Below are 26192 nucleotides of genomic sequence, written 5' to 3'. Positions count from 1 at the left end.
TTAGTTAACTGAGTGCAATGAAAATATACATTTCCATGCAGGCCATGCTTATGGGATGGTCACTGTAACCTGGGAAGCAGTAACTCTGAAAAGAAACTGGGGATGGGTCATAGGGGAAATCAAGTGAACAAGTCCAGCCAGTGCACCACTGTGGCTGAGTGCGTGATGTGATCCTTGAGTGTATCCACAGCAGAGTACTAAGCAGGAGCAGAGAGGTGGCATTACCACCATATCTGGTGTTGGGGAGATCGACACCGACATGCTGCATGCAGTTCTGGCATCCACATGCCATAGGGGATGCTGAAAAAGCGGAGAGAAGAGCTTCAAGCATGATGCAGTCTGGGAAGCTTGCCTAAGGGCTTGCCCAGACGGTGAGTGGATTTACACCCTAGTTTGCCATGCACTAACTAGCCGTCTAGACAAGCCCTGGAGCGGGAGACTTCAGGAGTTCTCTCTGTGTAAATTAGCCAAGAGTGGATTAAGAGTAGAGCTGCAGGAATCATGGATATTTCAATTCGCTGGCAATTCACAATTTCTTTTAAAGTTTCGGGTCAGAGAGTGAATCAAAAATGAAATGTTTCAAAAGTTTTGATGAAATAAAAGTCAGAAATGTTTTGAATTAGATTGAAACATTTTATTCAATGTTTTATTTTTTGTTTTGATTTCAGGCATTTGCACAATGTCAGAGAACTAGATTCACTAGCTGAAGGAGGAGTGTGACAAAGTGGCATTTTCCTCCATTTTATGTTGTACGTGAGCCTATATGAGTCTTACTGTTTTGCATGAATACTGTGTGTGCCTCAGTTTACCTGTGTATTACACCAATGCCTAGGTGGTGGGAATAACGATGTGTGACTTTTGCTGAGACCCTCAGGGCCAGACCCCGCTCCAGCTGCCTGAAGTAAGTGATGGATGATGCCCTTCGTAACCTGAGACCCAGGAGGGGGATGCGACCATGTGACACTTTACCCTGGAAGTGAGACAAAGACCAGGAGGAGGGGCAACAGCTGTGTTGGAGGTTGATCACTGGAAGCTGGGCAGTCTGCTGTAGGGGACTTAGAGAGGGGGGAGCCCAGGGCATCCAGCCAAGGGTCCCCAATCAAGGGTAATTCCCCACTCTGTTACTTCGAGTGTAGAAGGTGGATTCTAAAAATTGCAAGGATTCTAAACAGGATCGTAAAAAATTAATACTGGCCACTCTGGACTTGTATTAAACTCCCAAGGTTACAGCTTTTCTCTGACCTTGGATTGGTAGATGCTGCCACCACCCAAGTGCAGAACCCCTTTGAGAGCCCAGGAAGGCGCACTTGGGAATTCCGTCTTGTGGGGTACCCTCAGGCCCTTTCACCCCCCTCTGGGGAAGAGCTGAGAAAGAAAAAACAAAGAAACCAGCTGTTGCCTCCAGCTAATTAAACAACATGTGCACAAATGTCTTAAAACACAAAAATCCAATTCTGTTCTTTAAAAAGGTAAATTTTATATTTTTAAAAAATGAAGAAAAATACATCTGGGAACTCAGGCTATTGCTAGATTTTAAAAGAGCAACTACAAAGATTAAGCACCAAGAATATATTTCTTGATGTCCAGCTTAAAGGTTACAAGCAAAACAAAAGTACTTGGGGTTAGCACAGAGGAATCTGCAAGCCATAAAGAAATAAAAGAGATAAACCTAATTGCATCTTCCTGGACATTTCCTAATCTACTTATATATCTGGGGTTTTAAATGAGTAGTTTCTAGGTATGATACTGATGATTTTTTCATACTGATGATTTTTCATACCTGGCCCAAGCTTTTTACAGCATAGCTGTTGCCTTGTCTGCCTCTCCCCAGGAGAACAACCACAGACGAAAAAAAGGGGAGTCATTTTTCAATTTTAAAAAGTTCTAGCCTTCCCATTGGCTCTTTTGGCCAGGTGCCCACTCACTTCCTTTTATCTATGCATAGCAGTGAGACTTTTGAACACTTTACAGGTACAGCAGTTAGAGAACAGCTACTAAGAGGGATTTTATAGCTACTGTCTGGCTGGCTATCCATAAAAGGGAGCTCCCCCCCCATTCATTTATCACCCCCACCCCAAGATGGACTTTGCTGAAAGTCATTGATTTCTGTGCTAACAAGCTCTGTTCTACACTGTGTTCCTATCAACTAATAAACTTTCTGTTTTACACACTGGCTGAGAGTCATGGCTGACTGCGAAGTTGGGGTGCAGGGCTCTCTGGCTTCCCCAGGGGTCCCATCCAGGTGGACCCTCCAAGGGGAAGTATACGGTGTGAACAGGGATGCTTAATGCTCCAAGGTCAGTACCAGGAAGGCCATAGTCGAAGAGGCTCCTTGCCCTGGACAGCAGGTTCTGAGGGGACTCATGTCACCCCAGAGTCCTGGCTGGCTTCATACAGAGCAGTTCCAGAGCATCAGACCTGTGACTCCATCACAAGGTTTTAGGGCTTCCCTCCGTATAACTGGCAGCATTTGCCTGGACGGGGGGGACCTGAGTTCACATCCCTGCTCCAGTGAATATTTAATTACTTAGTCACAGTGGAACAGCTTCAATTGGAGAGACTGAGAAAGACCCACACTGGTGGCTAGGATGCTCTCCTGTAGTGTGGCAGCACCAAGTGCAATCTCTTCTCCCCACAAGGCAGAAGGGGGAATTGAACACAGGTCTCCCACATCCCAGCGGAATGTCCTAACCACTGAGCCCAAAGCTAAAAGGAGGGCAGCTGCTTCTCCTGCTCTGGCCATGTTGTGGCTACCCCCTGGAAAACGGAAATGTTGCAGTGAAGTCAAAATGAACGGGATCATTTTGATGTTACCAGACCATTTAGATTTTTCAGTTTGGCTGAAAACATTCAGAGAACTCAGCACAAATTCACTAAGACTTTTGTTGTGACCAAAACTTCACTTTTCAGCAATTTTTTGCCAAAAATAATCACCTCGTCGGAGAGAAGTTTTCAGGTAGCAGAAGGCATTTTAATCTAGCAAAGGCAAAACAGGGACCAATGGATGGAAGCTGAATTTAGACAATGCAGAGTGGAAATAAGGCACAAGTTTTTAGCAGTGAGGGGAACTGACGAGCTGATCAATGTACAGAGGAGTGTGACCTGGAAAGAATTACCTCAGGATGGGATGTCTCTGTCAAAAAGATCTCCAACTCAGCTAGACACTGCTGGGCTTTATGCAGGAGTCCCTGGGTGACATGCTCCAGCCTGCGTTCCGCAGGATGATCAGAACAGTCACTTCTGGCCTGGAAATGTCTGAGTCTGTAAAGAGATGTGTGAAGGGTTAATATGGGTGTGGTATGCATGGGTATGTGTGAGTGTGAATAGGGCTTAGGGGGCTATGGGCACGTAGCTATAGATAGGCTTGCCTGGATGTCTATAGGACTGGGAGTTTATAGGGGGGCTATATGTATATAGCTTTGTGCAGTATGGGGTTTGTGGGTATATCTAGTAGGGCTGGGAGGAGTTTCTTTCCCTTTCTCCTATCCTAGAATCATATGGAGTCATGTTCTGCCTCAGAATGAATTAATGCCCTGGAACATTTCTGATGCTGTTTCCAATTGAAGTTTGTGAGCTCCTACTTGGCCTGGGATCTCCATAGGCCTGGGCATACCAGGTTAGCGAAAGGTGAAAGTAGAGTAGCTAGTTAAATCACCAAAACAAAAATAATCTGTTTTAATGAAGGTTCACAAGCCGCAGTGAATGTGAAACAATGTTGTCAACTAAGCTGTTGCATTATTCACTTTTATTTGTACAAGGTCCTTCCATTAATATTTGACTACAAGAGAATGCAATTAAAATTTTTCTACTTGAATAAACCTCTCATCACTGTCTTAGTTAAAAGAAGAAAACCTTTTGAGCTACCGTGGCAGAGAATGCCTTAGTGCGGTGGCTGTGTATGTGCATGCACATGTTTTTCTTTCATCCCCTTTACTCACCCCCTCAGGTCGGTCTTCCTCACCCTCTGGTCTCTGTTCCCTCTACTCTTTGCTCCTCTCTCAAGCCCCTCCTCTCCTGTGGCGGCTCCTCTCTCTCTCTCACTTTGAGTATCCCAAGCATTGTTTCCTTCCAGTTAGAGCAGAGGCAAGCAAGTACCTGGCATTATTAGTGCAGACAGGTGGGATGTGCTCCAGTTTCTAGGGGGTTTCACTGTAATCATTTGAAACAGGCTGAGACAGTCCCAAACAGAGACAGGTCCATGCCCAGTGGAATGAGTCAGGCCTGCATTCCTATGCAAGAGTGTCTGTGGGGCAGGCTAGCAGGGAGAACTGATTTATTATTGAAATTCTTGCACACGTGGATGGGCTCTGAATTAGTTGTAACCTCTCAGGAAAGAGATGCAGGAGTCGTTAAAGACAGTTCAGTGAAAACACACAATCAATGCACAGCACATGTCAAAAAAGTGAAGAAAGTAGAAGGCAATAGAGGGTAGAGGATTTTAGCATTTTATAGATCACTGTGTCCTGTGTACCCTTCCCCATAATACAAGAACAAGGAGCACTGAATGAAATTAAGGACAGAAATTTTAAGACAGAAAGCAGAAATACATAAGTGACATATAATTAACCAGTGGAACATATAGTCACAAGGTATTAATAAAGAAAATAACCCTGTGCAGGTGCACATCACCTTACAGAAAAAAGTGCAAGGACTTTCCTTTGGGAGGAGCTGGAGCAGGAGAACTTGAAGTGATGACTTGAGGGCTATGTTCTAACCTACCTACTGCCCAGGAGGAAGGCTGGGAGACTAACTTCAGTGGCTTTGACAGGAGGCTTTTGGGAGTTGCAAAATGATGTGCCTAGTTTATTTCATTAGAGTTTATATCCAGTAGTCTATGACATTGTCATTTTGCCCAGGATTATGTAACTATTCAGGGAAAGCCTGACTGGTAGGGGTGTGCCTGATGGAGAGAGAAAGTTGAACTGAGGCCTAGGGGTTTGAAGGCAGAAAGGAACTGGAGCAAGGAAAGGTTAGGTTAGACTAGAGCATGTGCATGTGTCAAAGAGCTTGGCCTTCTGGGAGCCAGTAATTACAAAGGAACTTGTGCTAGAGAGATTGAGGCAGCCAGCGCCAGGGAGGGTTTGTGGTTGTGGAGATGACCCTGGGCTATTGGGAAGTGGAGGGAGATTGGCAGTATCTGAGGTCCAGAGTTTTGGGATAATGGAGGTACAAGACCAGGGGGACAGATGCTTTTGGGCAGAGGTGAAACGAGGAGCCAGGACTTCGTAGATTGCAGAACTGTTGTAATAACTTTAAAAAAGGGAAGGAGAATCCGGGGAACTACAGATGGGCCAGGCTCACCTCAGTCCCTGGAAAAATCATGGAGCAGGTCCTCAAGGAATCCATTTTGAAGTACCTGGAGGAGAGGAAGGTGATCAGGAACAGTCAATATGGATTCACCAAGGAGAAGTCATGCCTGACCAACCTGATTGCCTTCAATGATGAGATAACTGGCTCTGTGGATATAGGGGAAAGTGGTGGACATGATATATCTTGACTTAGCAAAGCTTTTGATATGGTCTCCCACAGTATTCTTCCCAGCAAGTTAAAGATGTATGGATTGGATGAATGGACTATAAAGTGGATAGAAAGATGGCTAAATCATCGGGCTCAATGGGTAGTGATCAACAACTCGATGTGTAGTTGGCAAAAGGTATAAAGCAGAGTGCCTCAGGGGTCTTCCCTGGGACCAGTTTTGATTAACATCTTCACTAATGATCTGTATGATGGGATGGATTGCACCCTCAGCAAGTTCATGGATGACACTAAGATGAGGGGAGAGGTAGATATGCTGGAGGGTAGGGTTATGATCCAGAGTGACCTAAACAAATTGAGGATTGGGCTAAAAGAAAATCTGATGAGATTCAACAAGGGACAAGTTCAGAGTCCTGGCACTTAGGACAAAGAATCTCATTAACTGCTGTAGGCTGGGGATTGACTGGCTAAGCGGCAGTTCTGCAGAAAAGGACCTGGGGATTACAGTGGACGAGAAGCTCGATATGCGTCAACAGTGTGCCCTTGTTGCCAAGAAGGCCAACAGCATATTGGGCTGCATTAGTAGGAGCATTACCAACAGATCGAGGTAAGTGAGTATTCCCCTTTATTCGGCACTGGTGAGGCCACATCTGGAGTACTGCATCCAGTTCTGGGTCCCCCTCTACAGAAAGTATGTTGACAAATTGGAGAGAGTCCAGCAGAGGGCAACAAAAATGATAAGGGGGCTGGGGCACATGATTTATGAGGAGAGGCTGAGGGAACTGGGCTTATTTAGTCTGCAGAAGAGAAGAGTGAGGGGGGATTTGATAGCAGCCTTCAACTACCTGAAGAGGATGGAGTTAGGCTGTTCTCAATGGTGGCAGATGACAGAACAAGGAGCAATGGTCTCTAGTTGCAGTGTGGGAGGTCTAGGTTGGATATTAGAAAAACTATTTCACTAGGGAAGGTGGTGAAGCACTAGAATGGGTTACCTAGGGAGGTGGTGGAATCTCCATCCTTAGTGGTTTTTAAGGCCTGGCTTGAAAAAGCCCTGGCTGGGATGATTTAGTTGGGTTTGGTCCTGCTTTGAACTAGATGACTTCCTGAGGTCTCTTCCAACCCTAATCTTCTATGATCTTCTATGAACTGGGCCTACAAATTTACCCTAATTGTGAGTTCAACTGTGAAAAGTGAGTGAAAAGAACATAAAATGTTACAGTAGCTGATAACAACAAATGTTGATGGGAAAAGGTGCAAAAGCAAGACAGAAAAATTGACTTAGTCCAAGCGAAAGGCCTCTGACAATATTTAAGAAACTGTGCTAGAATCATGCCTGATGTGAGCCCGAAAATCAATGAACCAAAATTGGTGTGCCAGAAACTAGGCCTAATTGGTGGACAAAATAACGAGGGCATGGTCTATTCTACCCACCATTCCCTATCGGGGTCCTTAAGAAACTTTTTGGGGAAAATATGGACAATATATGGAAGTTACACTGGATGACTGAAAGAAGGGGGAGGAGTGAGCTCCATCTTGGCTGCCACCCCCACTGTCTCCTGGGGACCCATCCTGAGAGCTGTCCTGACCAGACTGGCCAGAGAGAGGGACCCACGTGGCATCACCACCTCCACCAGCTCCGGCTGTATCCCGAACACCACTAGGGATGTGAGACTTTGTCTTCCACCAGCCCAAAATGTGTCCTTTTCCTTCCCTACCTTATTTCTTCTCTGTCCTCTCTCTCTCTCCTTTTCCTTCTGTCTAATAAAAGCCAGGCTGAGCCAGCCAAGATTGCATATTTTGCAACACTGCTGTGAGCCTGTGTGACCAGAGAGACAGCTAAAGAGATGCCCTAAACAGCCCCACGCTGGTCCAAATTTGCCAGGTCTCAGAGTGGCTGATAAGAACGTGTGCTGGGCCTGTGTTTATCCCACAGTGAAAGAAGTGAAAGTCGACACCAGAGCCAGATGCTGCATTTTCTTTCTTTGCAGTTCTTGTCTCTTCCCATTTTGTGTGCATTTGACTTGTTTTGTCTTCTCAGGAAATGGAATTGGAGTTCAACAATAATGACAGCTCCAGCCCAGCCTAGCTAACTTCCTCTTTTCTTCCCAAAAGACCAGTTATTACCATCTCTGGTATCATCTAAGAGACTGTCAAACAAGAGGAGTCCTTGTGGCACTTTAGAGACTAACAAATCTATTTGGGCATAAGCTTCCACTTATTCTGATGAAGTGGGTTTTGGCCCACGAAAGCTTATGCCCAAATAAATTTGTTAGTCTTTAAAGTGCCACAAGGACTCCTTGTTGTTTTTGCTGATAGAGACTAACACTACTACTAACAACTACCACTCTGAAACCTGTCAACAAGAGGGTTTTTCCTTCTAAAAGCTCTCTCCAGCTGAAGGGAAGGGAACAGGGATGTGGTTACACTGACAGCCTGACTTAATACTTTACATTTCAGATGCTTGAACTGTTTGTGATGGGTTGGATCACAGAACCCCCTTTGGGACTGCCACCTGATGTGCTTTGACTACCTCTGAGTCTGTTTTCCCTGCCAGCTTAGGACTTCAGTGTCCTGCCTGATTTGAGCCAGGCACGGTTGCCTGCTGCAAACACAGCCCCAGGTCTGAACCACCTCCCGCAACAGCTGCAGGCTTACCTGAAAACGGCTTAAGAAGTGTTTCTGTCTCTAAGGCCTGGTCTACACTGGGTGGGGGGATCGATCTAAGTTACGCAACTTCAGCTACATGAATAACGTAGCTGAAGTCGACATACTTAAACCTACTCACCCTGGTGTCTTCACTGCTGTGAGTCGACCACTGCCACTCCTCCATCGACTCCACCTGTGCCTCTCGCGGTGGTGGAGTACAGGAGTTAATGGGAGAGCGCTCGGGGGTCAATTTATCGCGTCTAGACTAGATGCGATAAATTGACCCTCACTGGATCGATTGCTGCCTGCCGATCCGGCAGGTAGTATAGACATACCCTAACACTCAGATGCCCAGCTCCCAGTGGGGTCCAAACCCCAAATAAATACGTTTTACCCTTTATACGTTTTATAAAGCTTATACAGGATAAACTCATAAATTGTTCGCCCTCTATAACACTGATAGACAGATATGCACAGCTGTTCCCCCCACCCCGCCCCCGATATTAATATATAATCTGGGTAAATTAATAAGTAAAAAGTGATTTTATTAAATAAAAAAGTAGGATTTAAGGGTTCTGTCAAGGTTCCTTCCCCACTCTGAACTCTAGGGTACAGATGTGGGGACCTGCATGAAAACCTCCTAAGTTTACTTTCACCAGCTTAGGTTAAAACTTCCCCAAGGTACAAATTAATTTTACCCTTTGCCCTTGGATTTCCACTGCCACCACCAAACTTTATCTGGGTTTACTGGAAAACGTAGTTTGGACACGTCTTTCCCCCCAAAATCCTCCCAACCCTTGCACCCCACTCCCTGGGGAAGGTTTGGTAAAAATCCTCACCAATTTGCATAGGTGACCACAGACCCAAACCCTTGGATCTTAGAACAATGAAAAAGCATTCAGTTTTCTTACAAGAAGACTTTTAATAGAAGTAAAGGAATCACCTCTGTAAAATCAGGATGGTAGATACTTTACACGGTAATTAGATTCAAAACATAGAGAATCCCTCTAGGCAAAACCTTAAGTTACAAAAAAGACACACAGACAGGAATAGTCATTCTATTCAGCACAACTCTTTTCTCAGCCATTTAAAGAAATCATAATCTAACACATACCTAGCTAGATTACTTACTAAAAGTTCTAAGACTCCATTCTTGTTCTGTCCCGGCAAAAGCACTATACAGACAGACACAGACCCTTTGTTTTTCTCCCTCTTCCCAGCTTTTGAAAGTATCTTGTCTCCTCATTGGTCATTTTGGTCAGGTGCCAGCGAGGTTACCTTTAGCTTCTTAACCCTTTACAGGTGAGAGGATTTTTCCTCTGGCCAGGAGGGATTTTAAAGGGGTTTACCCTTCCCTTTATATTTATGACAGGTTCCAAGTAGTAACAGACAGAACAAAGTAAATTACCAAACAAAATAAAATAAAACATGCAAGTCTATGCCTAATACAGTAAGAAAGTGATTACAGATGAAATCTCACCCTCAGAGATGTTTCAGTAAGCTTCTTTTACAGACTAGCCTCCTTCTAGTCTGCATCCAGCAATCACTCCCACCCCTGTAGTTACTGTCCTTTGTTCCAGTCTCTTTCAGGTAACCTTTGGGGATGGAGAGACTATCTCTTGAGCCAGCTGAAGACAAAATGGAGGAGTCTCCCCCAGGGGCTTAAATAGACTTTCCCTTGTGGGTGAAGACCCCCTCCTTTCTCCTATCCAGGATTCAGCTGCAAGATGGAGTTTTTGGAGTTACATGGGCAAGTCACATGTCCATGCATGACTGAGTTCCTTACCAGTCAGGCCACATTCCTGCGAAAGCTCATCCTGACATCTCCAAGTTCATTGTTGGCTTAAGTGGTTTTTGACTGGGCACTTACTGAGAATAGTCTTTTCTCAGGAAGCTGACCAACTGTTTCACTGAGGCTACTTAAAATTAAACAAGTACATAGTCAATATTCATAACTTTGAATACAAAAATGATACATGTGTAACCCTTCTGCCCATCAGAGTTGGCAGCAACAAGGGCCGGGTTCAGTATCTATGGGTTCCATTCCAATAACACAATGGATAAAATCGGCTCGAGCCCCCACCCAGTAACCTGGGACAAATATATACCACCCCCGCTGGGCGCCTCTGAGAGGCAATACTTCCCCTCTCGCAAGCACAGAGTCTGAGTGTAGCAAAAAGCCTTTTAATAACAGAGAAAAACAATGTGGCATTATGTTGGGGAAACACCACCAACAGGATTCATAACACAACCCATGAGCAAAAAACCCACCCCAAGCAAACTGGGACGTGTCCTTTCCCTTTGGTTCTTGAGTCCAGCAACCCAAAATCACCCAAAATCCCAAAAGTCCAACAACCCAAAAGTCTCTGTTCCTGGTCAGGGCAGCCCCAGAGTTCGAAAGTTTATCTGCAGAGTTTTACCTCTCAAACTGGGTGGAGATGGGGGGGGGGGGGTTAGGGGGCACCTTACATGGTCCAAAGCTGATTGCCCCTCCTCTCCATGGGGCTCCACTCTGCCAGCCACCTCCATGAGCTGCTCCAGGCATCCAACAAACTGCTATGCTCCATCAGCCGCTCTGCTCTGCCATCTGTCCTGAAAACCGTTCCACAATATATCTTCAGGCTCCCCCACTACTTAACACAACACTGAGTGATTTCAGCTCTTAGCAAGTTTAGCTGTTTTGTGATTTCAGCTTGTAGTAGGGGAACCTCAGTGCTGGTACACTATTAGCCCAAAGTGAATTCAGCTCAGCAGCCTGTAATTAGACTCCTAATAGAATAAAAATTAGCTCTGATATTCCACAATGGAGAGAGGAAAAAGTACAATTAGCATATAAGGCCCTCACCAGGGGGCCTATACCCCCCCCCCAAGTATTAACACCTATCCCCAGCCTCTCTCCATTCACTGGGTTTTGGAACCCATGACCCTTGCCTAGCGAGTGCTGCATAGTTGATGGTGAGTCCCTCCATCATAACAAAAAGCCAAGTACAGTTCCACTGTCCTTGATTCACATAATCAGGATAATAACAGTTTATTCCTGCCCCAATAACAGAGAAACTGGGGCTCCTACAGCAGCCAAAGTGACCATCGAGGCAGGGTGGGTGTGCCTATGCAAATGAGATCAGCCCCTGAAGTTCTTTTCCACAACCCACCATGACTCGCCACCAGATGTCAGGGTAGAGCTCATCCTGACTCTGCTTACACATGCATACAAATAGGATGAATATATTCAGTAGATCATAACCTTTACAGAGATGTGTTACATGGCATATGTAGCATAAAACATATTCCAGTTATGTCATATATACATTCATAAGGATATTCCCATAAAGCATTATGGGGTGCAACATCACTCTGTTTTTATTCCTTTTCTGTATCTTCAATAAAAGGTTAACAGGCTGTTTAATTGCATGTCTGCCATGGTACAAGGCAGGCTGTGGTATCTGGATACCAAACCCCGAATGCTGTGTAACCCTGTGTAATGTTGGACAGTTACAAGGTCAGGTTAACACCTTTGACTTTTGAGGCCCATTTATTCCATTGAAATTAATACAACAGCTCCAGGGAAACTGGGCTGAAGGGGAAGGGGCAGCAAGAGCAGAGACAGCCCATGGAAGGGGAAGTGACAGCTGATCCCCTGGTCCATCCTGGGTCTCTCCCAGTAGCTCCTATTCTGGGAGGCAGGGCAGCTCCAGGGAATGGGTCAGCGAAAGGCCCTACACCAGTGAGGCCCCATGTTGCTGGGGCTCTGGAGATCAGGCACAGGCACAGGATCTGGAGAAAGGGGCAGCATGGCCAGCTCTTTGACAGCAAACGTGACATGAGGGGCACTGTGGAGAGAGCAAAGGGAAAGGCATGGCACAGAGCAGGGCTGGTAACCGCACCACCACCCTGGCTGGGGAGCAGCAGTCATGTTTGGCTAGTGGCCCTGGTCTGCAGGCCATGCCAGTGAGGTGACCTGTTTACCCTCTCCACAGCCCCTCTCTGCCACTGACTGCCTCTGTGATGCTTGGCACTGCTTGTGCTCTGCCAGTAGCTTCCTTCCTGCAGGCACCGAGCACTCCACTGCACTACAACCTGCCCCAATGAGCTGCTGGCCTCCTTGACAACTCCAGCCATCATTTGCTGGTCCTCCTGCCCCAGAGCCATGAGTGATTGCCCAGCCTCCCTCTGCTCGCCAGTCACCACTGCCCAGGGCAGAGGAGGGGCCTGGCACTGGGCCCTGAAGACCAAAGGGGTGTGAAATGAAAGTGCACAGGGCCTTGTGCAAGCTGCCCACAGCCCCTCCCTTATACCAGCAGGGCTTGGGACCAAGCACGTCAGCTGATGGCAGCAGTGGCAGGCTGGCATGGGGAGGCAGCCATCTTTCAGATATGGGGTCTGTGACACTCTGTACCTTGGGGGAACACCCTCCACCGCCATGTTCATCCTTATAAAATGATTGTGTGGTATCCAATGCAAAGTTTGTCATGTCAGGTGTCTTTGGAAGGCTCATGATGCACTGAACATTGTTGTTATAGTAATGTTATAGGTTGTAATTTCATGTATATAGTTATGAGGCTGAATATGTCTCCTCATGGCTTAAAACAAGCCCAGGCAAAACTCTCCTGAAACAGAGGGGCAGATCACACCTCATCAGGGCATGTATGGGACAAACCCAGCTCAGCCCCACAGGAACAAAGGATCTGTTGGACTCTTGAGTGAGTAATCCCCCTTCCCTTGGTCAGTTTGGGACTGCAATGAGGTAATGTTCACCTGACTCTGAAGGAGGGGGGCAAAGCCAAGAGGGAAGAAAGAACATGATTAAAGGGAGAGACGTTTGCCATGCGCGCTCTCTTCCACCTCCATCTACAGACACCACTACCAAGTGACTGAAGCACTGATCAAAGGGAAGAACCTGTCTGAAGGGCAACCAGCCAGCCTGTGGTGAGAAGCATCTAAGTTTGTAAGGGCACTAAAAGTGTGAAGATCAGTTTAGAATGCGTTTTACTTTTATTTCATTTGACCAAATCTGACTTCTTGTGCTTTGACTTATAATCACTTAAAAATCTATCTTTTGTAGTTAATAAATTTGTTTGTTTATTCTGCCTGAAGCAGTGCATTTGGTCTGAAGCGTGTCAGAGACTCCCATTGGGATAACAAGCCTGGTACATATTAATTTCTTTGTTAAATTAATGAACTCATATAAGCTTGCAGCGGCCAGCAGGCATAACTGGACACTGCAAGATGGAGGTTCCTAGGGTTGTGTCTGGGACTGGAGATATTGGTTAGTGTCATTCAGTTGCACAGTCCAAGCAGTGGCTGGCCAAAAGTGCTCACTCACATAGCTGGGAGCAGCTTTCATGCTAGAGGCTGTGTGTGAACAGCCCAGGAGTGGGGGTTCTCACAGCAGAGCAGGGTAAGGCTGGCTCCCAGAGTCAAGGATTGGAATGACCTAGCAGATCACTAGTCCAGTTAACACCAGGGTAATGTCACAGGGTCCCAACTCCTTTGGGCTTCCAGGTCCAAACCAACACCTGAAACAGACTGAAAATGGCAGGGCATCCAGCACAGGCCCAAAGCACAAGAGAAACTTGCCGATAGAGCCTGCCCCCACCACAGGCTGCCGGCTGCTACGTGTGGCAGCTGGACCCCCATGGCACAATTATCCAAACAAATAAGAAGTCCTCAGTTCAAAGGGGGTGAGCAAAAACACGGTATCAAGAAGTATTGTAAATAAATAAAACAGCCAAGGACACTTCTCCATAACATCGGCCCTGTCACCAGTCTACAGCTCCCCAGACATCCCCAGTTTCCTACAGATGACCCTTCCTCACCAGCCCTGCAGCTCTAACTCTACAGCTGGGATGGAGCCAGGGGGTTTATAGAGGGCTTCCCTACCCAGAACCCTTTGCAAAGAAGAGAAGTCCCTCCCCTGTCTCTCTAGGTGATTGACAGTTTGTGCAGACAACCTTTCTCTAGTTCTAAAAGGCTTCACCCATCACACCCCCCATGGAGTGCATGAGAGAAGGCTAAATTTCAGGTGCTGTAGGCACCCAAAAGGCCCCAGTCCCTATGCATACTGGTGAGGGGGCTGGCCAGACATACTGAGGAATATACATGCACCTCCCCCATCTCCACCCTCATCCTATTCCATTCTCCAGCACCCCCTGTCCTACTCCATCTACCAGCATCCTCCTACCCCCACCCCATCCACCAGCTCTCCCCACCCCCACCCATCTCACTCCATCTGCTAGCACCCTCTACCCCCACTCCATCCACCAGAACCCACCAAGCATCACCCACATCCCACCAACATCCTCTACCCCTCCCCCTCCCTTGATATGCCAGCACCTCCCACCCCCACGTCATCTCACTCCATACCCCATCACCTCTGACCTCTCCCCCCAAATCCATCCCCCAGCATTCCCACTCCCACCCTGTCTCACTCCATCCCCCAGAACTCCTGACCTCTCCTCTGTCTCACTTCATCTGCCAGGACTCCTGATGCCCACCCTAGTCCCATACCGTCTGCCAGCAGAAAGAGAGCAAGCTACATTATGGGAGCTGAGGGGAGCCTTACATCTGAGAGAAGACTAGAAGATGAGGAGAGCCAAGGAAGATGGAGAGCATATGTGTCAGTGATGATGTGGGAGATGTCTAGAGAAGAGTGATTGGGCTCCTGTTCACTGTTTCTCTGAAATGAAAGAAATCCTAAGGCATTTAAAAAGCAATATGCTTGTTTCTCCATTGCTCAGTAACTTATGTCATCATGGACACCAGTAGAAAGTGGATGCAGAATGCCTCCAAAGCATGCTTACTATACACAGTGCCAATGACTATTCAATGTACAGGACAAATCTGGAATTGGTAAGTGGATTGTTTATTGAAAGAACACATAATTGTCTGTGGAACTCATTGCCACACGATATGTAACCGCAGACACCAAAGGCAGTTGACAGACCCTGTTATATTAGCCTTTGCTGCATTGAGCCTGGACACATGTTTGGGCTGAGAAATAATTTCATTTTCTTTGTTTGAAAAGTTTTATGATCCTCTCAAGGTGTTGGCTCATTTTATGTTTTTCATTTGAGCTTGTCAAAGTTCATTTTTTGGTACCTTTTTTGATATTTGGTTCAAATGCCTCTTCCCATAGCTCCTCACTTTCACTAGGTATAGATGCTCTTGGAAGCAGTTCTGCTCTCAGAAGCTCCTCCCAGGCCTGCATTAGACATTGCATAAGCATGTTGGCAATTTCCTGGCTGTTCTCTGAAGCCTGGGCAGTGTTTTGCACAATGGTCCCTGCAATATGGCTTTGTATGCTGAGTCTCTGCCCTCAGATGATTTCTACACATATGCATGAAACTTCTGTCAAGTTTTGTTCTGAACATTTTTCTGTGCTGTTAGTCAGTGTTCTGGGAGCACCTGCCAGTGGAAGAATAGCCCCAGACTATGTTAGCAGCATCTGAGACCTTAGGCTCATTGGTAACCTCAAAATATTCCACTGCTAGTGCTTCTGTGGCAACAGTTTTAATTTCCTAAAGTTTTTTTCGAGCTGATGGCCACAGGCTGTTCTATGCTGTTCTCGAACAGCATTCCAAAACGGAGCACTGAACTGTGACATATTTGAGATGATTTTGCTAAGATATGTTAGCACGTCTGTGAATTCTCCCCTGGCCAGTCAAAGGATTTTTTGGCCCCATGTGCTGCTGCAGAAAGTAATGGAGATACTACTTGTCCCTGGGCCTGCCACACTCTCCCTCCTGCTCCAGCTCTCTGCCAGGTCCCCTTCCAGGCTAGGGCTGCAGAAGAGGTCATTCACTACAGTAGTGAAAGAGGCAGCTTGCTTCTGACACCATGTGGCCATGTTGCCAACTCTTGCAGTCTTACTGTGAGCCTCATGATATTAGGCCTTTTCATTAAAGCCCCAGGAGCTGGGTTCATGTGATTAGGTGGGTGGCTCGGCTTATATGTAAAAACAAGTAACTTTCAAGCCCCCATGGTTTGGGACAAAAGTAGAGGAAACGTGAAATGAGGGTGCCTCAAAGGCTCGGAGACCATAAAGAGAGGCAAAGAAAAGGAGCCTAAAATGTATTTTTTAATATTTTCATGATTTTTTAAATCCAAGCTCATGCTTTGGGAGCACTGACTCCTGATTCTGACCCTTGGCATTGGCCATATTAATAATGGAGAGCTGGTGAGAAATGGGGCTTGTATCTCCTGACTGCAGACACACAAACAGCTTTAGGGTTGCCAGAGCAATATCTCTGTCACATGGCAGGGGCCTCCTTCACTGATTCTTGTGGTTTAACCGTTACATTTGTGACTCAGCCCTGGTCTACACTGGCGGGGGGGGGGGGGGGGGGGGAATTGATCTGAGTTACAAAACTTCAGCTACATGAATAACATAGCCGAAGTCGACGTACTTAGATCGACTTACCGTGGTATCTTCACCACGGTGAGTTGACTGCTGCTGCTCCCCCGTTGACTCTGCCTGCGCCCCTTGCAGCGCTGGAATACAGGAGTTGACGGGAGAGCTCTCGGGGGTCGATTTATCGCATCTAGACTCTTCGAGATAAATCGATCCCCGCTGGATTGATTGCTGCCCGCCGATTCGGCAGGTAGTGAAGACATACCCTAAGAGTTTAGTAGGACTCAAAACATCCGAGACATTAATCTGGATAATGAGAACCTCCTCCGTTCTATTGGCCGTGATAAAATGTATTACTTGTGTAAGTGGGGGAATGGTCCCGCTATTGTGCGGAACTTTCCTGGCTTATACACTACCCCAGTGAAATGGGCTAGCGAAAGGATCTGAGTCCTTGCTCCCACTTCCTTTACCCAGAGGCCTGCCTGACCTCAAGGGCTCCCCTTCCACTCTCCTGTGTGGCAGAGTCCTCATAACCCCAACAAGGCTGGGCCCAGGGTTCCTGGGAGGCTTGACCCCCAACCTTGTCATGGTCACTTAGGACAGGGGCTATGGTGTCCCCACTCCGGGGTGTTCTCTCTGCACTGGATGCTTCCCTGAACCACTGATCATTACATGCAGTTCAAAGCAAATACAATTTATTAAACAGCAATCAATTAAAAAAAATAAGGAAAAAATGGGAAAAGTTAAAGGAAAACACATCACCCCCCTCTGTGGCATGGGGACATCATAACCAGCATCTCTGGAATGTAAGGGAAGTTCAGCCTGTTCCTCACAAGTCCCAGGCCTCCTTTCAGGCCCTGGGTGTACTGTAGGGATGCTGCAGGTCAGACATTTGCTCTGGCGGTGGCCACACACTCTCAGGCTCTAGGTGGCAGGACCCTTCTTCCCAGTGTCACCCCTGCCCTGTCGGGGTTACGATCCCCCTCGAAGTCTGGCCTGGAGGGCCTCTTTGCTGGGGGCATCTCCCTGCACTGGGCCCGCTGCCCAGGGTCCCCCTCACTCTCCCCAGCTGCTCACCGCACCTGGCTCCGGACTGCTCCAGCCCCAGATCTACTTTGCCTCAGCTCCAGATCCACTCTGCCTCAGTGCTGCTGCTGCTGCTGCTCTGCCTCCAGCTCCCTGGGCTGCTTTTCTGACCCCTCTGGATCTAGTTGCTGCAGTTCTCCTCCCAGCACAGGTCTGCTCTCTGGGCTGATTCTGTGACTCTGCTCCCAGCACTGACCTGCTTCCTGGGCTGCTTTTCTGACCCTTCTGGCTGGCACAGCTCTGCTCCCCAGCTCAGCTTGGGCCTCTGCTTTCTCCTTAGCTTGTCCCTACTCTGTCTGACCCAGGCAATTCCAGCTCACACGGCGGACGGGATCCCCCTGGCCTCCTGACTCCCTGTTTAGCCTGCCCACCCTGTCAATCAGGCTGACCTGGAGCACTGGCCTCTCCCCATTGTTCCTGGGGACTGTCAGTCTCAGGGTCCTGATTTTGCATCGACCCTTCCCTTTTCTTTTACTAGTGGAAGCTAGCCAACCAAAACATCCCCACTAAGTTTTAGGAAGGGGACAACACTCCTCTTACACATGCACGACAGCACATTTAGAGTTCAAAGTTGAGTAGCCAAAGTTAGGAAATGCCAGTGGTTGCCTGTGCAACCTTAATTCAGCCTCTTGTGCACATGCAAAATGATAGCACTTAGAGGAGAGGAAAATGATCAGGAATAGTCAGCATGGATTCATCAAGGGCAAGTCATGCCTGACTAATCTAATTGCCTTCTATGACAAGATAACTGGCTCTGTGGATGAGGGAAAAGCAGTGGACATGTTGTTCCTTGACTTCAGCAAAGCTTTTGACATGGTCTCCCACACTATTCTTGCCAGCAAGTTAAAGAAGTATGGGCTGGATGAATGGACTATAAGGTGGATAGAAAGCTGGTTAGATCGTCGGGCTCAATGGGTAGTGATCAATGGCTCCATGGCTAGTTGGCAGCCGGTATCAAGTGGAGTGCCCCAAGGGTCGGTCTTGGGGCCGGTTTTGTTCAATATCTTCATTAATGATCTGGAGGATGGCATGGATTGCACCCTCAGCAAGTTTGCAGATGACACTAAATTGGGAGGAGAGGTAGATACGCTGGAGGGTAGGGATAGGATACAGAGGGCCCTAGATAAATTAGAGGATTGGGCCAAAAGAAATCTGATGAGGTTCAACAAGGACAAGTGCAGAATCCTGCACTTAGGACGGAAGAATCCTATGCACCACTACAGACTAGGGACCGAGCGGCTAGACAGCAGTTTTGCAGAAAAGGACCTAGGGGTTACAGTGGACGAGAAGCTGGATATGAGTCAACAGTATGCCCTTGTTGCCAAGAAGGCTAACAGCATTTTGGGCTGTATAAGTAGGGGAATTGCCAGCAGATTGAGGGACGTGATCGTTCCCCTCTATTTGACATGGGTGAGGCCTCATCTGGAGTACTGTGTCCAGTTTTGGGCCACACACTACAAGGAGGATGTGGAAAAATTGCAAAGCGTCCAGCGGAGGGCAACAAAAATGATTAGGGGACTGGAACACATGACTTATGAGGAGAGGCTGAGGGAACTGGGATTGTTTAGACTGCGGAAGAGAAGAATGAGGGGGGATTTGATAGCTGCTTTCAACTACCTGAAAGGGGGTTCCAAAGAGGATGGATCTAGACTGTTCTCAGTTGTAGCAGATGACAGAACGAGGAGTAATGGTCTCTAGTTGCAGTGGGGGAGGTTTAGGTTGGATATTAGGAAAAACTTTTTCACTAGGAGGGTTGTGAAGCACTGGAATGTGTTACCTAGGGAGGTGGTGGAATCTCCTTCCTTTGAGGTTTTTAAGGTCAGGCTTGACAAAGCCCTGGCTGGGATGTTTTAGTTGGGGATCGGTCCTACTTTGAGCAGGAGGTTGGACTAGATGACCTTCTGAGGTCCCTTCCAACCCTGATATTCTATGATATAATACAGTCTTTAATTACATGATCGTATAAAATTTTTCCCTCCGACTCTTGCCTCATTCAGTGTACAGACTGGATCACAACTTTCCTGCCAAATTTCAAGCCTTGCTCCAAAGCATGGAAGCACTAGAACTTCCCAACAAAACAGTTGTCAGGTTTTTTTTAACATGGGCAAAACAATGTATTTTTGTCTAATCTTGTTCTCAGAAACAGCTGACTGATTTTTGCTGGTAATTTCCAAAAATCTTCAGCCTGAGGCAGACACCCGTCATGAAAAATTTCAACCCCAAACAAAGTTTGGTACAGTTAAATGCAAGTGGAAATAACGTCAAGCAACTGTAACCACAGTCAGAACTACACGTAGTGCTACCAGCTCCTCCTATTCTAAGGGATACAAACCCTCATGCTTTAAACACATAAGCCAACCACTAACTGCCCAGGGTTTGGATTACATTTTCCCCTTGGGCATGTTATTGCTTGGTTCAAACTAGGAGCGGGGAGGGGGATACTCAGTGATGAGGTATACATCCTCCTCTTCCACATCTCTAGATCTGAGGTCTGCAAAGAAAAGCTTCCATATGTGACCCAAATGTAACTGAGGCAGGGGCATCTGCCAGACCTCAGGCAGCCTAAAACAGAGTAAACTCCCCTGTTCCTCTCAGCAAGGTGGTGACTCAGAGGTCCAGTGATGATAATTGAAATGTAGCATTAAGTGTCTCACTGAGATCGAAGTGGGTAAGAAAGGAAAGGAGCAGTCCTAATGCAAAGATATGCACAATGGCCAGTGAGGGATTATCATGTTGGTTTCATATGTGGGTGGTGTTTGGATGACACCACCACTTAACTTTGTCCCCAGTCAAGAAGAAGCCCTGCCCAGGAAGCCTAGCAGAGCCCAGCCGGGTGTCCGAGCACCTCTGTGCTGGAGCCAACAGACCCCAGCAAGCTCACATGAGAATATTCTGAACATGTGTCCAGTCTGCTGTGGGCTGCATCTCATTCAGGCATCCCAGGTGGGTGGGGCTTATTTTGTGATCAGAACTTGGCTTGAGGGCAGGGCAGGGCAGGGCGTCTCCCTCCCCATCCCCCCGCCCAAGCTCACAAACCAAGGGTTATTTACTGCATAACATTAGGTAGTTTCTTGCACCTTCCTCTGCAGCAGCTGGTGCTGGCACCTGTGGGAAATAGGAAACTGGGCTGGCTGAGGCACTTGTGCAGTCCACTCTGGCCATCCCTACATTTCAGTAGACTGTGGACCAAGATGGTATCAGGTCCGGTTCTGGAAGGGATTTGCCTGCTCTTTGTCACTCAGGGCCCCATGGGACCCCCATTGCTCCTGGATTTCTCAGCAACAGCAGGTGTTGCCAAGAGTGATCTTCATTTCCTGGGCTTGGCAAGAACATTGTGACTTTCATACTACACAGAGCCATGGTCCTCATGAAGCAACAGGCATCGATGAGGAAGAACAGCAGCAAGCTACACACATCCCAGCTTCCATCTTTGTCTGTGATTCAAGGCGTCTCACTTTTCTGGACCCGCTGGTGCAGCCCAGAGCCATCTAGAGGTGGAACCACATAACTGCTGACAAAGGAGGTGCTATCGTCACCATGAATAGGTCGGAATATGAACAAGAGGCTGCTAGGCAGCTCTCCAACACCACTTTCTACAAGCCATTACCCTCTGATCCCACTGAGGGTTACCAAAAGAAACTATACCATCTGCTCAAGAAACTCCCTGAAAAAGCACAAGAACAAATCCGCACAGACATACCCCTAGAAACCCGACCAGGGGTATTCTATCTGCTACCCAAGTTCCATAAACCTGGAAATCCTGGATGCCCCATCATCTCAGGCATTGGCACCCTGACAGCAGGATTGTCTGGCTATGTAGACTCCCTCCTCGGGCCCCAGGCTACCAGCACTCCCAGCTATCTTCGAGACACCACTGACTTCCTGAGGAAACTACAGTCCATTGGTGATCTTCCTGAAAACACCATCCTAGCCACTATGGATGTAGAAGCCCTCTACACCAACATTCCACACAAAGATGGACTACAAGCCGTCAGGAACAGTATCCCCGATAATGTCACGGCAAACCTGGTGGCTGAACTTTGTGACTTTGTCCTCACTCATAACTATTTCACGTTTGGGGACAATGTATACCTTCAAATCAGCGGCACTGCTTTGGGTACCCGCATGGCCCCACAGCATGCCAACATTTTTATGGCTGACTTAGAACAACGCTTCCTCAGCTCTCGTCCCCTAATGCCCCTTCTCTACTTGTGCTACATTGATGACATCTTCATCATCTGGACCCATGGAAAAGAAGCCCTTGAGGAATTCCACCATGATTTCAACAATTTCCATCCCACCATCAACCTCAGCCTGGACCAGTCCACACAAGAGATCCACTTCCTGGGCACTACGGTGCTAATAAGCGATGGTCACATAAACACCAACCTATACCGGAAACCTGCTGACTGCTATACTTACCTACATGCCTCCAGCTTTCATCCAGACCACATCACACAATCCATTGTCTGCAGTCAAGCTCTACGATACAACCGCATTTGCTCCAACCCCTCAGACAGAGACAAACACCTACAAGATCTCTATCAAGCATTCTTACAACTACAGTACACACCTGCTGAAGTGAAGAAACAGATTAACAGAGCCAGAAGAGTTCCCAGAAGTCACCTACTACAGGACAGGCCCAACAAAGAAAATAACAGAACGCCACTAGCCATCACCTTCAGCCCCCAACTAAAACCTCTCCAGCGCATCATCAAGGATCTACAACCTATCCTGAAGGATGACCCATCACTCTCACAGATCTTGGGAGACAGCCCAGTCCTTGCTTACAGACAGCCCCCCAACCGGAAGCAAATACTCACCAGCAGCCACACACCACACAACAAAAACACTAACCCAGGAACCTATCCTTGCAACAAAGCCCGTTGCGAACTGTGTCCACATATCTATTCAGGGGACACCATCATAGGGCCTAATCACATCAGCCACACTATCAGAGGCTCGTTCACCTGCGCATCTACCAATGTGATATATGCCATCATGTGCCAGCAATGCCCCTCTGCCATGTACATTGGCTAAACTGGACAGTCTCTACATAAGAGAATAAATGGACACAAATCAGACGTCAACAATTATAACATTCAAAAACCAGTCGGAGAACACTTCAATCTCTTTGGTCACTCGATTACAGACCTAAACGTGGCAATTCTTCAACAAAAAAACTTCAAAAACAGACTCCAACGAGAGACTGCTGAATTGGAATTAATTTGCAAACTGGATACAACTAACTTAGGCTTGAATAAAGACTGGGAGTGGATGTGTCATTACACAAAGTAAAACTATTTCCCCTTGTTTATTTCCCCTCCTACTGTTCTTGTAAAGTGCTGGAAATGGCCCACCTTGATTATCGCTACAAAAGGTCACCCCCCTCCCCCCACCACCGCTCTCCTGCTGGTAATAGCTAACCTTTCCTGATCACTCTTGTTACAGTCTGTATGGTAACACCTATTGTTTCATGTTCTCTGTGTATATAAAATCTCCCCACTATATTTTCCACTGTATGCATCCGATGAAGTGAGCTGTAGCTCACAAAAGCTTATGCTCTAATAAATTTGTTAGTCTCTAAGGTGCCACAAGTCCTCCTTTTCTTTTTACAGATACAGACTAACAGGGCTGCTACTCTGATAACTGCAAGCGAATCTCAGCAGAGTAGTTTGCATTTCAGATGCAGAGAGCTCACCACTATTATCCACCTTGTCTTCATGAGGCTGGGTTACTGGAATGCCTTCTTAATGGGGATGCACCTTAAGGCCACTGAGAAATCAAAGCTCATGCAAAATGCAGCAGCCTGTTTATTAGCAGTGTTCCCCAAGAAGCACATTAGCCTTCTGCAGTGGCTGCCAGTTGGCTGCCAGGGGAAGTTTAAGGCAAGTTTAAGGCAAGGAAATTTAAGTTGAAGACCGACATGGTTTGGATCTGTCCTGCCTTACAAACCCACCACACTCTTTGCATGATACCACAACAGGTGTGATCAACTGAGCTGACAGCCTTCTTGTCTCAATGAGAAAGGGCAGGATATCCTCAAAAAGGGACCTTGACAGTGGAACTCCTTTGGGTCTGCAGAGCCTGGATTTCATGAGCGCAGGGCACACTGCATTGCTCATGCATTTCCCAGGGTTTTATGGAGTGAATGGGAAGCTGGGAGGGGTTTTGCAAGAGAGGATGCATTTAGTCTGGTGAGTAGGAAGAAGGCCTTTCTGCCATTGTCTCCTACTGAGTAAGTGTTACATGGTCACACCACTCTGAGCACCCTCAGAAGGCACATTTATAAATGGTAATACGGTTAACACTGTGTGAATAAAGTTGCCTTCTGAATTTTCAGGGCTGGATGTCTGATTTCTTCTCCTCTGTGCTGCATTAGAGCTAGTTGTCTATAGGTTAGCTTGGAAGAGTTAGATTTATGTCAGTAAATACTGATTTCATTGTACACACAAACCGACAAAAAATATTTCTACTGATAATAGGAAAAATGTATAGATATGAAAGGTGCCAAGGTTCCTCCCCCACTCTGAACTCTAGGGTACAGATGTGGGGACCTGCATGAAAACCTCCTAAGCTTACTTTCACCAGCTTAGGTTAAAACTTCCCCAAGGTACAAATTAATTTTATCCTTTGTCCCTGGATCTCCACTGCTACCACCAAACTCTAACTGGGTTTACTGGGAAACGTAGTTTGGACATGTCTTTCCCCCCAAAATCCTCCCAACCCTTGCACCCCACTTCCTGGGGAAGGTTTGGTAAAAATCCTCACCAATTTGCATAGGTGACCACAGACCCAAACCCTTGGATCTGAGAACAATGAAAAAGCATTCAGTTTTCTTACAAGAAGACTTTTAATAGAAGTAAAGAAATCACCTCTGTAAAATCAGGATGGTAGATACCTTACAGGGTAATTAGATTCAAAACACAGAGAATCCCTCTAGGCAAAACCTTAAGTTACAAAAAGGACACACAGACAGGAATAGTCATTCTATTCAGCACAGTTCTTTTCTCAGCCATTTAAAGAAATCATAATCTAACACATACCTAGCTAGATTACTTACTAAAGTTCTAAGACTCCATTCCTGGTCTATCCCCGGCAAAAGCAGCATACAGACAGACACAGACCCTTTGTTTCTCTCCCTCCTCCCAGCTTTTGAAAGTATCTTGTCTCCTCATTGGTCATTTTGGTCAGGTGCCAGCGAGGTTACCTTTAGCTTCTTAACCCTTTACAGGTGAGAGGATTTTTCCTCTGGCCAGGAGGGATTTTAAAGGGGTTTACCCTTCCCTTTATATTTATGACACGCCCCCCAAATCTCAGCTAGGGTGAAACGCTGGCTGGGATTTCTTCCTGGAGCTCTAGGAAAAACAGAGTTAATAAGGCATATGCACCTCTAAATATACTACCAAGTACATAAAGACTAACAATATTTTCCACATCTCAAGGATGATTTTAACCAGTTGATTCTGGGAAACTTTCACGGGAGAGTGCATCAGCCACTTTGTTAGAAGCTCCTGAGATGTGTTAGATGTCGAAATCAAAATCTTGGAGAGCTAAACTCCACCGAATACGTATTTTGTTATTTCCCATGGTGGTATGAAGCCACTGTAGTGCAGCATGGTCGGTTGCAGGTGGAAACGCCGTCCCCAAACATATGGGCGTAGCTTTTCCAGGGCGTAGACAATGGTGTAACATTCTTTTTCACTGACTGACCAGTTGCTTTCCCTCTCAGACATTTTTTTGCTGAGAAACACTATAGGGTGGAATTCTTGATCAGGTCCTTTTCTGCATTAAAACTGCTCCCACACCACGCTCGGACGCATCTGTGGTTACTCGGAACGGTTTGTCAAAGTCTGGGGCCCTTAGTACAGGGTCAGACATGAGTGTCGCTTTAAGCTGGTTAAAGGCCTTCTGACACTTTTCGGTCCACTGAACGGCATTTGGCTGTTTCTTTTTGGTTAGGTCTGTCAGTGGGGCGGTGATTTGGCTGTATTGTGGTACAAATCGTCTGTAATAACCGGCCAAGCCTAAGAAGGATTGAACCTGTTTCTTTGACTTTGGGACAGGCCACTTTTGGATAGCATCCACTTTGGCCTGTAGAGGGCTGATAGTTCCTTGACCCACCTGGTGTCCAAGGTAAGTCGCTCTGTTTAGGCCTATTTGACACTTCTTAGCCTTAACAGTTAGTCCTGCCTCCCTTATGTGCTCAAGGACTTTTTGTAGATGTTCCAGGTGTTCTGCCCAGGAATCCAAAAATGTGGCCACATCGTCAAGGTAGGCGACTGCATATTCTCCTAATCCCGCTAGGAGACCATCTACAAGTCTTTGGAAGGTAGAGGGTGCATTTCGCAGCCCGAAAGGGAGTACATTAAATTCATACAGCCCGAGATGTGTGGTGAAGGCTGACCTTTCCTTGGCAGATTCATCTAACGGTACCTGCCAGTACCCCTTGGATAAGTCCAAGGTAGAGATGAACTGGGCCCATCCCAGTTTCTCTAATAGTTCATCTGTGCGTGGCATTGGATAGTTGTCTGGGCGAGTTACAGCATTTAGCTTACGGTAGTCCACGCAAAAACGTATCTCCCCATCTGGTTTGGGAACTAGAACCACTGGAGATGCCCATGCACTTCCAGAG

Source organism: Chelonia mydas, chromosome 8, assembly GCF_015237465.2.
Source record: "Chelonia mydas isolate rCheMyd1 chromosome 8, rCheMyd1.pri.v2, whole genome shotgun sequence".
NCBI classification, from domain to species: Eukaryota; Metazoa; Chordata; order Testudines; family Cheloniidae; genus Chelonia; species Chelonia mydas.
Note: the sequence above shows the minus strand (reverse complement) of the source record.